The following is a 10,218-nucleotide window of genomic DNA, read 5'->3' on the forward strand; positions in this document are numbered from 1 at the left end:
CCCTCGGCCCCGAGGGCCGAGGCGCCCCGACCCCTCGTGGGTTTTTGCTCCGCGTATGGGTTAGGTGAGCACAGTGGGGCTCACCTAACCACATTTATTGCGGTTTGGCTAAGCGTGTCACGCCGCATGTAACGCAGTGCAGTGCACTCGTTTATCCGGTCTGTGACCAGTCACAGACCGGTCAGATCGTGGGTTAGGTGGCGACAGGCGATCTGATGCACGCCTCGCCCCATCCCGTCAGGACGAGGGCTTCTAGGCGCTCGTCCCCAGCTGGAGCTAGCGTGTTACCTCCCAGAGATGGCACGTTAGTCCTGGTCAGATATATGCCAGGCTTCATCCTAAACCATTATAGGCAAGATGTTGTGTGAAGAAGGGCGAGCATGTAGATTGCTAAGCTGACACGTGGTGGACAAGAATGACCGACGTGACTAGTCTGATACTGGTCATGTCGTCAGCAGACAGCCACGATTCCACGTCGCACCTGCTCCCGGCGAAAGTGGAGGTAGTTGTGGGCCGTCTCATCAGAAGGTGACTCGGACGGCAACTATACAAATCTCCGTCCATTTATGAAAAGGGGGGGTAAGTCCCCACAAAAAAAGAGAGAAATGGTGCATGTGGTATCCCCTTAAGATATAAAAGGAGGACCTTGCCCACTGAGAGGGGGGACTGGACTTTTCCAGATTAGAAACCCAAAACAAGGGAGAGGCTGGCTGATACTTTGTAGCTCCTTCATACACAGATCTCCCAAAACACAGGAGTAGGGTATTACGCTTCTCAGCGGCCCGAACCTGTATACATCGCCCGTGTCTTGTGTGATTTCACTCTCGCGAACTTTCCACAGACCAAGAGCTTAGAACCTCACCCAGGGCCCCCGGCCAAACCGGCAAAGGGGGGCCTGCGCGGTCTCCCGGTGAGGAGCCCCACGCTCCGTCACATGTGGACAATAATAAAATGATTTACATTATGAAACGGTGGAAGTATTTTTTTTTTCAAAAATGAATTAATTTGATTTTTTTAAGCAACTTTTGTATAGAAACTTTTTTAAAAAAAACACACCGTTTAGCAGTTTTAAAAGCGTGCGCGTGGAAAACGAGGGAGATGGGATTGGGAAGGGGGGGTGCCGAACACACCCTTAGTAGCATCAGAGCCACAAGGTGGACAGTGGTCCCGTGCTAGTGGTAGGGGCAAACGACCCAACTATATCGACTAGTTAGGATGACGGTGAATCCGAAAGCGGGCAGCCGCAGAGATAGGAAAATCAGCGGGGCAAGGGCACCATACCGCCGCCTGCTTAAGGAGGAGATGCGGGAAAGGGTGGAGGTCGGCTAGGAGTAGAGATGGCAATAGAGACCCATAACCCGAGACCCGACAGGTTTTTACTCTATTAGAAGCTAATTGTTCTAACTCTTATACACATGGGTCTACTAACGGGCGAAAACTCTTATCTATTGGGTACATGGCTATGGGTCCGTTCTTTACCCACCCGTACCCACCAACCTGTGGGTGAAAAAAAACCGTTGATTGAGTCAAACTATGAGCAATATAAGTATCGATGACTACTAAATCATAGCATAAAACTCATTTCACATCTTAAGTATTGTTCTAGTCTAGTTATATGAAATTGTTATTTGATTTCTTGATTATGTAATGTGGTTGTATAATTTTTTTTCCTCACCTTTGAACGCTAATGTTAATTAATAGTATTGTTGCTAAAGAAAATATTGATGGTTTACAACTCTAATATGGCTAATTATAGTACAAAATTATAAATGCTGCAAGTCAATTATATGGGTATGGGTATCTATACCCGTTACCCACACGGGTGTGGGTATAGGGACGATTTTGTATCCACGATGGATATGGATATTTAAGTGAGAATATTTAAACATCACGGGTGTGAGTATGGGGCAAGCTAAGAGAACCCGATGGTATGCACCCATTGCCATCTCTAGTTAGGAGGCCTCGTTGACATCATTCGCGCCTTCCGGCTAGCTGGCGGGGCCAGATTGACGGTATTGGTGGGGCAGATTATGGCTAGACGAGGGGAGTTAGGGTGTGTTTAGTTGGGAAAAGAAAATTTTTGGGTGTCACATCGAACGTTTGACCGGATGTCGAAAGGGGTTTTCGGACACGAATGAAAAAACTAATTTCAGAACTTGCCTGGAAACCGCGAGACGAATCTTTTAAGACTAATTAAACCGTCATTAGCATATGTGAGTTACTGTAGCACTTATAGCTAATCACGGACTAATTAGGCTTAAAAGATTCGTCTCGTGATTTCCTTCATAACTGTGTAATTAGTTTTTCTTTTTATCTATATTTAATACTTCATGCATGTGTCTAAAGATTCGATGTGGTGTTTTTGAGAAAAAATTTTGAAGAACTAAACGGGCCCTTATTACATGGAACAAAGAAATTTGATGGCCAGGCACTGGTGTCGGCATCAGAGCCACGAGGTTTGGAGTGGGCAGGAGCAGACGACCTGACTAGTTAGGATGCAGCAGTAGATCTGGAGGCGAGGAGCCGCACCGAGACGGGGAAGCTGGCCTGAGGAGGAGGGCGGGGGTTGGGGGGGGAGGGGGGGCGGGAGGAGGCCGGCTAGGCCTCCTTAGCGCGCCATCCGCGTGCATTCCGGCTAACTGTTGAGGCTAGATTGACAGCGGCGGTGGGGCAGATTGACAGCCAAACGATGAGAGTGACATGGAACAAAAAAATTCGTGGCAAAATCCAAAAGATTTCTGAATGGAATGCAATTTATATTAAAAAACCTATGAATTAGATGGCAAATAGTGAAATTTCTCACCTGATCATGACACCCTGTTTAGAAATATGACTATGTTTAGATGGGACTAAAACTTTTAAGTCCCTATCATATCGGATGTTTGGACACTAATTATAAATATTAAACGTAGATTATTAATAAAACATATTCATAATCTTGGACTAATTTGCGAGACGAATCTATTGAGCCTAATTAATCCATGATTAGCCTATGTGATGCTACAGTAAACATTCTCTAATTATGGAATAATTAGACTTAAAAAATTTATCTCGCGAATTAGTTTTTATTTATGTAATTAGTTTTGTATATGTAATTAGTTTTGTAAGTAGTCTATATTTAATACTCTAAATTAGTGTCTAAATGTAGAGACTAAAATTAAGTCCCTAGATCCAAACACCACCGTAGACACGAATCAACTAATACCGTAGCACACCTAGATGCAGATGCACCTAGTCATATTCTCTTTCTCAACACATATCTGAGCACCTCTGTTGGCGCTACCCTCCAAAAGAGAATTAGAACGCACAGCGGAGTGCAGAAGGGTGCACCGAAGATGATCAAGTAGACAATGTTGGAGATGAGCAGGTCGATGCCGATCGGGGCTCCAATCCTGAGCACGACCCTGATCCCCATCCTCCTGCGCACCACGTGCGCGCAGCTCACCATCAGCACCAGCTCCCTGTTCCTGAACAGCATCGTGCCGGCGGCGAGGGCGCAGACGCCGGCGGCGGTGGCGCGGGACACCGGAGCCAGCACCAGGTACACCCCCAGCGCGAAGGCCACCAGCAGGCTCCTCATCGACAAGCGCATCCACCACACGGAATTCTTGAAGTACCTGTGCCGGACATTCATCTCCACCGCCGCCGTGCCGGCGTACATCAGGCTGAGCGTGGCGAGCATGGAGCAGGTGAAGGCCAGCGCCACGGCGTACATGAACGCGTCGAAGGCGTACCGCCCCGCCAGCGCCGGCGCGCCGGCTGCGACGTAGCCTCCCGGGGGGGAGAAGGCCACGGCGAAAGCCACGGTGGCGACGAGCACGGAGCCGACGCCCAGGACCTGGGCCGACTCCGTCATTTTCTTGGACTCGGCGCTCTCGTCGAGCTTGGGTACGTGCCGCTGCAGGAAGTGATCGCGCCTGATGTTTCCGCCGCTGAGGGCGTTGGCTATTGTTAGACACCAAAGTATCCACGTTCGCGCGTTCTGCAGCAACACGAGCAAAGTTTTACCCAATTTTGATTAGCTTAACGATGTAGTTCTCTCCTTCCGGTGCTAAATAATATTTGACGCTCTTTTAAGATTCGATTAAACTACTTTTAAAACTTTGGACATCAGTTTCATACACCAACAAATTTATAAAATCTAGAGTATAATTCATAAAATCCCTGTATATTTGGTCTAAATTGTACGAAACCGTATGAGTTTTATACTGTGTTGCGCATAACAGCATGTATTATGGTGCTATAGTTTCATACACTTTTTTCTAATCTACTATGCATATGAATTTTATGGGTTCGTTTATCCATCAAAGTTAATTATATTTTATTGTGCTATAATATTAATAGTTAAGTTAGTTGACGGTGTGGTTTTCTAAGAACTAGTTTAAATTCTAGATTTGATAAAGGGGCTCGTATTTACCGCTATTTATTTTTTTAGTGGTAGGTGGCGTTTCCATCAATAGAGAGGACTTCATCAATCTCAAGATATACCGACTCAGTCCTGAAGATGCTCACAAAAATAGTGTGTGCGCGTGCTATGGGTGCCTATGTTCGTTCCATGTTTCTAACAAAAATACAATACTACAAGTATATTCGTACTATTTTTTTTTCAAAATGCAGATTTACATGATTTGATATAAAATAGTTTAATTGTTGTGAATTTATTTTTAAAAGAAAAACATTATTAAAAAGGGCCTGATCTAAGGGCACGTACAAACGTGTATAATAGCGGTCTCTCTTTATTGCCATGTAAGTAAATTTGATAACGTGGAAGAGAGAGAGGAGAGAAAAAAAAAGCATGGTTGCTATACATGACAACAGGTAAGAGTCAACTCTTAACTTTTATTAAAGAAAATTTTGTTGTATGAGGGTGGAGAAAAGAAAAGAAGGGTAGTAAAAAAATATTTTGGTACGTTAATGATTAAGAGTTCTTGTTGTCTCAACTATTGTAACAGTATATTCTTTAAATAATATGTCTTACTTAAAAGACCATATCGGACACTATTTTTGTACATGCCCTAGTGAGGTAAAAGTGATGTACCGTTCTGTTGGAGTAAAGACCCGCTGGAATGGTACTCCTGGCCAGGTCAGCCGGTGTGAGGCCGTCGTTGTTGGCAAGATCCAAGCAAACCCTGCGATTCCGAAACAAGCACCAGAACACTCTCAGCACCCCGGCCACGACCGCCAGGTGCAGCGCGGTGTTGCCGTCGTCGTCCCGCGCGTTGAGGATCGCCGCCGCCGGAAACCCCGTCCATCGACGTCGGAGGCGAATCCCACGACCTCCTGCCTCCTCCGGTCGACGGCGACGTGGAGGAAGGTCCTCCCGCGGGCGTCGCGGAGGCCGGCGCACTCGGGGCACTTGTCGAGCAAGAGGGCGACGAGCCTCAGGTTGCCGGCGGACGCGGCGACGTGGATGGGGTAGTCGCCGTCGCCGTCCGGCTGGCAGGCCAAGGACGGGTCGGTCTCCAGGAGAAGTTCGGTTGGTGTCCGGCGGCATTGGAACGGGCACGGCAAGAGGAGCCACCGGAGGAGTGAGCTGTTCTCGATGTCGATCTTTGGTCCGTCCGCCGAGGCGGCGAAGTGGAGCGCTGTGCTGCCGGACGCGTCGGCTTCGCCGGAGAGCCCGGCGTTCCATTGCATTATCTTTTCTGTCATTTCTTCAATTTATGGAGAAAAGCGTGAGAAAAACTATTACTCCCTCCGTCCCAAAATAAGTGCAGTTTTATACTATTCACATTCAATGTTTGATCGTTCGTCTTATTTCAAAATTTTTTATGATTAGTATTTTTATTGCTATTAGATGATAAAATATGAATAGTACTTTATATGTGACTAAATATTTTTAATTTTTTCATAAATTTTTTAAATAAGACGAACGGTCAAACGTTAGACACGAATATCCATGGCTGCACTTATTTTGGGACGGATGTAGTATTAAGGTACTACTGCTACCGTGCTCTCTATGAGATGATATGATGTTAAAATTAATTACAGGAGCAGTTAATTTACTACTAGTCTCTAACCCGTACATTGCACAAGTTACGTTTGGATATTTCTTTAAGTGGGAAATCTAAATGGAGAGCATTCTTGATTTTGTCTTATGGCACGACGCTCCGCCAGCCATCCATCCGCGTCTTCATGTTGTCGGAGAGATAGGCTTGCTTCCATTGCAATGGCATCAAAGCGAGGAACCTTCGTGGCGTCAGGTATCGCTATACACCACCAACCATCGAAACTAAATATTGGTTACACGAGTCTATTCTTTTTCTAATGATGACTTATATATTTTAAATCATATATTATTTTCATTTTTGTTTGTACCATCGTGCTCTACTCAAAATATACGATAAAACAAATTTAATATTTAATATATTCAAACATTTAAAGTAATTTACTTAATTTCAAAAGTAATTTAGTAAAATCGTAGAAGTAACTTAGCTCTGCAATAGAGGTAACTATCTAAGCATTGAAAGTTGTTATATTGATCAATCAATTGATGTTGACTGAGACACGGACACGTAAATATTATATTGACGAAGAGTCAAAGAAATGAGACCACTTGACAGGAAAAGAGGACAACATACTATCTGCTAGTTATCATGTCGATTCACGTGCATGCTACTGAGGCTAACATGTCATTACACTAGTATAATGTTTTTTTATAGAATCTTTGATGACCTATATATTTTTAGACCTTATATTACTTTTAAGATCCATTTTGCTCAAAATATGTGATAAAATGAGTCTAATATTGAGTATATTTAAATTATTTATTTATTTTCTTAACTCCTTTAGAAGTGTAGTTACTTCCAATAATGTGCACTATGTAGTCGTGTCCTTTTCAAATGTATTGCTAGATTTTAAGCTCTTGAAAATACAAATTTCCAGTCACCTAAAATTCAAGCCCTCTACAAATCGAGCGTCTGATTTCCTAAAAAAAAAAAATCAGACGGTCTAACGTTTCAATTGACCGATGACTGAAATGTTGAGTAGTACATGGTGAAACATTTAAGAATTTGTGAAGCATAGTAAGAACACATGTTGAAATAGGTCGCTATTACGTATGAAACAATGTGTTTTATTGGTTTGAAACATATTTTTTATTAAAATATAATCATGCGATATCTTGTTATAAAGATTTAATTATAATGAATATTATATTATGTTTGGATTATATATTGGATAAGTAATTTAGTTGAAAAATATTTCAAAGATTGCTACAAGCCTATATGCATGAATGGAATGAAGAGAGAGCAAGTATATGGTAGAAGAGAGAGTAGGGGTAGTTATGTCCGATACTTTACCAGCCACATCTGAAACGTCATGCTATACAAGGTGAAAAAAAAGACATTGAAATATTTATTTTTCATGTGTAATACATTAAAAATATATGTTGAAACATGTCGCATTACGTATGAAACATTTAGTATTAACGGTTATAAACATATGATTATATTTTAGCAAAATAATCATGTGATCTCTTATTATAAAAAAAATTAATTGTAACAAATATAATAGTACGATCGGATCGAAAATCCGATAAGTAATTTAGGAGGAAAAAAATTTTGAAGATAGCCACATGTATACATATATGGATAAAGTGGTGAAAAAGCAAAGTAGTATACTAATATGGCAGCCATATAGTAGCTTAGTTGCGCCCGATTTTCTTTCCTCCAATCGGGTTACCGATAGGAATCATTCTCATCTAAAATTGCATATACTCTTAAGCCTAAAATTATGGTGGCACGTGCGGAACATTATTTCTTTTTAACTATAGTTTTATTGTTATATTTTTTTTCCTATTTTCTTGTCTAAGTTTGAATGTTTTTTTTAAAAAATTGTATTTTTTTGAAATTGTAAGTTCATGTAATGCAATTTTGTAATTTTTGGAGTATGCCTTGTTTAAGTAAGTAATAGTGGAGTGATGAGAAGAATTACATCGAAAACTCACTTTGATTATTCGAAAGAGTGTAGGTCAATTTTTTATGCTACAAGGCAAGACCACCTATCTAAATATAAGGCTAAAGCCAAATTATTTTTCGTCATTTATTGATCTCTTCGACGGAAGAGGGTGTCCTAAGGCGCACTAACGTGTGCTTTGCCCTGTCATACCAGAACTTCTGAATCACTTACCAAGACTTCTGGTATTCCTGTAGTGGCACGTCATTAGGTATCGTTGAGGGTTGCAAACGTAGTGCTAGATGTGTTTTGGGATGGACACATTTTTATGTCAACAATAGGGAAACACATGGAGTCATGGTTGTATAATTTGACTTATCATGGAGCCGACCACCTATATTAGAACGCCTATAGAAATACAATATTTATAGAAACTGTTGTCTTAACTTGGCTGCACGTAGAACAGGTGCCTGCATATGAGCCCCCCCCCCCCCCCCCAACCAAAAGTATAGAAGCAGATTTTATAATGCACTATATCAAGTAAAATGAGAGAGTGTCTTCTAAAATCGTTTTATATAGTGTAAATCATGTTAATCACACTTCACACGTGCACATACGTTTTTAATATGACTTTAGTGAAGCCAAGAGGCACGCCAAAGTCAACCTCTTGGCTTGAGCTTATGCCAAGAGGTGCATTTGTCGATGTGCTTCTGTTTCTTTGATCGTGCCTCATCAGAGTGTATTTGTCGATGTATACGTGTGGGTCTTTCATATGATCTAAATTGATCGTGCGGAGAAAATGTTTTCATCCCTAAATAGTTATAAAAAACAATAAGATAGCCAAGTATGAAATATATTACTTTACAAATATGTAAATAAAAAAATCAACTTTTGAAAATTATAAAGAAACAAATATAACCAGGAATGTGTGTTAACTATTTAAGTTGAATTTGTTTCTTTTGGTATTAGTTGTAAGAGTCCAATTTGATATTACGAGTGACATAGTTCATATCAATCTATGTTAATATATGCTGTTAATTTTTTTAAGAAAAATAATAACTATTTAGATGATATATAAGAAATATATCCCATCGAGAAATGAAAAAAAAATCAATCTTCACTTGTAGGCACGTACCTGCGCCGCGTAGGACAGCAGCGTGCAGGGCAGTTTGGCCGGCCGGTCCAGAATACGAGAGCTCGTCGCCCCCTTGCTGATGCAGGAGCTCCGCGATGCGGTCGTGCCCCAGTGAGATCGCCTGGTACAACGGCGACATCCCGTCGCCGCCGGGGAGACGGGCGAGCCGCGGATGCACGGCCATCAGGTGGCCGACGAGGCGCTCGTCGCCGAGCCTGACGGCGTCGTGCAGGGCCGTCTCACGCCGGCCGTTCTGCTTCTCCAGCACGTCGGCCACCCTGAACCTCGCGCCGCCGCGCTCCTCGTCCTCCTCCATCGCCATGTCGAGGAGGCACCTGACCATCGCCGCGTTCCCCGCCCTGGCGGCGCAGTGCAGCGGCGTGTCGCCCCTCGCGTTGGCGCGATCCAGGAGGGCCATGGCGCTGCGGTAGATGGTGCGCGCGCAGCTCAGGAACGCTTCGCTGTCGCCGGAGGCCGCCACGACGTGCAGCGCGGAGTCTCCCTGCGGCGTCGTCGCCACGTCCAGGAGCAGCGCCGCCGCGGTGGGTGGCTGTGGCTCCCCGGCCGCGGCGACGTGGACGGTGACGTGGTTTGGCGCCGGAGCGGCCCCCAGAAGTACAGCCTCCAGCCACTCGCGGTGGCCGCCGCGTGCGGCTCTGAGCAGCCTGCGATCCATCGATACGGGGTCTGAATCAAATGATGATTAGGATAGAACATTATATTGCAGAGTGGCTGTGATCTAGACCCGTTTGGTATGTTGCGATTACTTATAATTAACATGTCAGAGATACTTAGTCAGATGCTTTAAACAACATACGAGACTTGCTGGAAGCGGCTAGCACTAGCACACGGTCATGCGTGCAAAAACCATGGACGTACGAACCAGCGGATCAGATCACCTTGTCTTGCATTGCATCCCGTGTGCCGGGTGTGACCGGCCGGTGGCAGAGCCAGCATCGCCATCAAGTCTGTGTGACTGTGTGTGTACGACTATAACCTTCTTCTCTTTTAGATATATTAACATGTTATTTATAGTAATAAGTTTGAATTTATAATGATAATTACAATGTAAATAAGTGTGTGTACGACATCATTAATTTCACAAGAAGTGTAGCTATAAAGTGCTATATATCTAAGCCGTAATATATGGTAATGATATTATACTTCAAATTTATTTATTTATGTTT

The 10,218-nt window shown here is 43.4% G+C and overlaps 1 pseudogene; it reads right to left on the reverse strand.

The window, feature by feature from the left end:
• Positions 1–3,141: 3,141 nt before the first annotated feature.
• LOC9271996 (ankyrin repeat-containing protein At5g02620-like) lies at positions 3,142–9,760 on the reverse strand (annotated as a pseudogene).
• Between the last annotated feature and the right edge of the window lie 458 nt (positions 9,761–10,218).

The sequence above is a fragment of the Oryza sativa genome, chromosome 11, assembly GCF_034140825.1.
Source record: "Oryza sativa Japonica Group chromosome 11, ASM3414082v1".
In the NCBI taxonomy this organism is placed as follows: Eukaryota; Viridiplantae; Streptophyta; class Magnoliopsida; order Poales; family Poaceae; genus Oryza; species Oryza sativa.